At 40.2% G+C, this 4237-nt stretch overlaps 1 protein-coding gene and 1 pseudogene across 1 annotated transcript in view; one reads left to right on the top strand and one right to left on the bottom strand.

Annotated features, from left to right (window-relative positions):
- The window catches only part of PPM1E (protein phosphatase, Mg2+/Mn2+ dependent 1E), a 266871-nt gene that overhangs the window by 42446 nt on the left and 220188 nt on the right, over positions 1–4237 (bottom strand). The window lies entirely within an intron of this gene.
- On the top strand, positions 2459–2563 carry LOC119472882 (annotated as a pseudogene).

Genomic DNA, 4237 nt, shown 5'->3' with positions numbered 1-4237 from the left:
AAAAAAAAAAAAAAAAAAAAAAAAAAAAGAATCCTTATACTTCAGTAATAAAAAGACAACCCAAAGGATTTGAATAGGTATTTTTCCAAAGAAGATATACAAATGGCCAATAAGCACATGAAAAGATGTGAAACATCTGTGACATAATTGGAAATATATATTTGTTCTCTGCCTTGGTTTCTGACACAGCGCCCCTAAAACCCTTTTTAATTTCCTGAGTAACAGGGGTACTGGAAGCATTTTCTAATATTTAGTCTTTGAACCTGGCTTCTGACATAGAGCTTCTAAATTCCTTGGAATTTCCTGTATAGTCTATGAATGTCTTTTGTTCTTATGAAGCTGTTCTTGGTGGGCTACTGGATAGCTTCAGAATGACAACTGGTCTTCAGAAAAACCAAGCTATAGTAGGAGGCCTGGATGTTCAACCCTATTTTCATTTTCTAGGGAAGGGAGAAAGATGGGAGACTGACTTAATAATTATTTGAATATGCCTACATTATTTCTGGTTTGGTGAACATAGGGTGGCATACCCCACCTCCAACAGAAGCTCTTATGTTTAAGACTCATCCCCTTCAGGACCTCACCCTGTGTAGCTCTCTTTATCTGGCTGTTCATTCGTATCCTTTATAATATCCTTTCATAAACCAGTAAACATAAGTGAATGTTTCCCTGAATTTTATAAGACTATTTATAGCAAATTATTTAACTTAGGAGAAGGTTGTGGGAACTCTTGATTTATAACCAGTTGGCCAGAAGTTTGGGAGGTCCAGACTTATAACTGGCATCTGAGGTGGGGGCATCTTGCAGGACTGAGCCCTTAACCTGTGGGATCTGTTGTAATTCCAGGTAATTAGTGTCAGAATTGAGTTAAATTGGTGTCCAGAGAGAAATGGAGAATTGGTTGGTGGGAAAACCCCACAGACATTAAGTGTCAGGAGTCTGTGGGGCCGGGTAAGGTGGCTCATACCTGTAATCCCAACACTTTGGAAGGCCAAGGTGGGTGGATCACCTGAGGTCAGGAGTTCGAGACCAGCCTGGCCAACATGGTGAAACCCTGTCTCTATTAAAAATTAAAAAATTAGCCAGGCACGATGGCTCGCACCTGTAATCCCAGTACTTTGGGAGGCCAAGGTGGAAGGATCACGAGGTCAAGAAATCAAGACCATCCTGGCCAACACAGTGAAACCCCGTCTCTACTAAAAATACAAAAATTAGCCAGGCGTGGTGGCACGAGCCTGTGGTCCCAGCTACTCAGGAGGCTGAGGCAGAAGAATTACTTGAACCCAGGAGGCGGAGGTTACAGTGAGCCGAGATTGCGTCACTGCACTCCAGCCTGGAGACAGAGCAAGATGCTGTTTTGAAACAAACAAACAAACAAACAAAAAATTAGCTGGGTGTTGTGGCACACCTGTAATCCCAGCTACTGAGGATGCTGAAGCTTGAACCTGGGAGGCAGAGGTTGCAGTAGGTAGAGATCATGCCACTGTATTCCAGTATGGATGATCAGAGTGAGACTCAAAAAAAAAAAAAAAAAAATGTGCGTACAGAAAAACAGGTTTGTTTTTTTTTTCCTTTTACCATCATTAGTCATTAGGGAAATGCTAATCAAAACCACAATGAGAAACCATTTCACATCCACTAGGATAGCTATAATAAAATAGCTATAACAAAAAAGACAATTAGTAATAATAGGTGTTGGCAACTATGTGGATAAATGGAACTCTCATATATTGCTAGTGGAAATGTGAAGTGGTACAGCTGCTTTGGTAGTTCCTTAACATTTTAAAGGTAAAGTTACCATACAGCTGGCCCAGCAATTCCACTCCTAGGTATATGTGCATGAGAAATAAAATCATACATCCACAAAAAAAAACTTGTACATTAATGTACATAGCAGCATTGTTTATAATCGCCAAACAGTAAAAACAACCAAGTATCCATCAACTGATGGATAAAGACAGTATATTCATACAATGGAATATTACTCAGCCATAAAAAGGAATGAAGCACTTACACATGCTACAATGTGGTTGAACATTGAAAACATTATGGAAAGTAATAGAAGCCCATCACAAAGACCACTTATTATAGAATCTGTAATTCTATAATAAGAATTACATGAAAAGCCTAGAACAAGAAATTTATAGAAGCAGACAGTAGTGGTAGCTTAAGACTGGAGGGGTGGTGGAAATGAGAAGTGACTGCTAATAGGTAGGGGGTTTCTTTCTGGGGTGATGGAACTTTTCTGAAACTTAGATTAGGGTGATGGTTGAACAACTGTGACTGTATCAAAACTCTTGAATTGTACACTTTTTAAAAAAGGCTAGTTGTGAAGCAGTGGGAGAAGAAACAAAGAAACCTATGACTGGTTGTGATCAGTTAGTTGTAACTTTAAATGGGTAACTTTATATTATGTGAATTATATGTCAATAAAGACAGTAAAAATAATTACTTTGTCAAGACTATACTTTCAGGGATCATTTCTATAGTATGTTACTACAGAAGTTTCTCTGAATGTGTAAAAAAAAAATTACTTTGTCAAGAACCACTGAATAGTGGAAGTGAAAGTCAGACTAGAATGGGTTAACTGCCGAGTGGGGGGCAGGGAGATTTGGGACAGAGGGGAAACAGAGATATAGGGCAATAACTGATAGGGGATGGGGAAAGGGAAAGTCTGTTGTTTTGGAATGGTGTAGAATCTGACTGTAGGATGAGGCACATTTCCTTAGCTGGAAAAAGAAGAAAATGAATACAGATGCAGGTGCGTTTTTAGATGTTAGCAGGAAACAATGGGTATTCTCATTTAATGATTTGAAACAACAAATACTTATTGAAGCCTACCATGTACCAGGCACTGTTCTAGTGCTCAGGATACATATAAAGAAAAAAGAAAAAACCCCTGCCCTCTTAGAGCTTATGTTCTAGAGAAGGGCTTCTCAATGAAGTATGAGGCTAGATCCATTTTTAAAACTTTCTCATGCATCAGAATCACCTGCAGGGCTTCTTAGAACACATTGCTGAGCCCCATCCATAGAGTTTCTAACTCAATAGGCCTGAAGTGGAGCCTGTGAATTTTCATATCTAACAAGTTCCCAGATGATACCTGTCAGGTCTCCATATGCAAGCCTGGAGTCCGAAAGTCTGAAGTCCTGCATGTCCCAGCTGCCAGCTGACGTCCCCCACCCACTCCCTGATCCCCTGATCGTTTCTCAAACAAGCCCCTCACCCAACCCTGCCATCTTAACTGTTCTTATGATAATGTAAATACCTCTCACCCAACCCTGCCATTGTAACTAAACTTGAGGTCATGTATACTCCCTTGCCCCTACCCTCCACCACTATAACAGATTTTACTCTGCAACACCGCCGCCCCCCCAAAAAAACTACCCAAACCTATAAAACCAACTCTGATCCCACTGCCCTTTGCTAATGCCCTTTTCGGCCTTAGCCCACCTGCAACCGGGTGAATAAACAGCCATGTTGCTCACACAACGCCTGTTTGGAAGGTCTTTTCATTCAAAGCTTGAATTTTTTCAATAATACCCACGCTGCTGGTCTGCGAACCACATTTTGAGAACCACTGGGTTAAATCACAAACTAGGTAATGAAGGTAAAAAGGGAGGAGAAGGGATGAAGTCAAAGTAGATATGAAATAGTAATATCAGAGAGTAGTGGGACTGTCACACAGTGCTACGAAACTATGGGAAGTTTAAGATAATTTTTAAATGAAATCAGTTTTTCTGATGGCATGACTTTTTCATCTATGTTGGCACATGTGTAGACAAAGAACCATCTAGTTCATCAAGATTTGCAGTTTATTCAGGGTTTGTTTTGGCTTTTGTTTTGTGTGTTTTCTTTTTTGTATTTAAGTTTTAGAGAAATGTCTCTGACAAGGAGGATTTGGGGTTTTGCAAGGTAGCACTATAAAGTGAAGAAGAGAAATGGAGATTTGGCAATTTTATTTTTATTTTTTGAGACAGGGTCTCACTCTGTCACCCAAGCTGGAGCATAGTGGTACAATCTCAGCTCACTGAAATCTCCATCCCCTGCTAGATTTGGTATCTTTTTTTTTTGAGACAGAGTCTCGCTCTCTCACCCACGTTGGAGTGCAGTGGCACTATCTCGACTCACTGCAACCTCCACCTCCTGGGTTCAAGCAATTCTCTGTCTCAGTCTGTCAAGTAGCTGGGATTACAGGCACCTGCCACCATGCCCAGCTAATTTTTGTATTTTTATT

Source organism: Cebus imitator, unplaced genomic scaffold, assembly GCF_001604975.1.
Source record: "Cebus imitator isolate Cc_AM_T3 unplaced genomic scaffold, Cebus_imitator-1.0 Scaffold121, whole genome shotgun sequence".
NCBI lineage: Eukaryota > Metazoa > Chordata > Mammalia > Primates > Cebidae > Cebus > Cebus imitator.
This window is presented reverse-complemented; position numbering and strand designations above follow the sequence as displayed.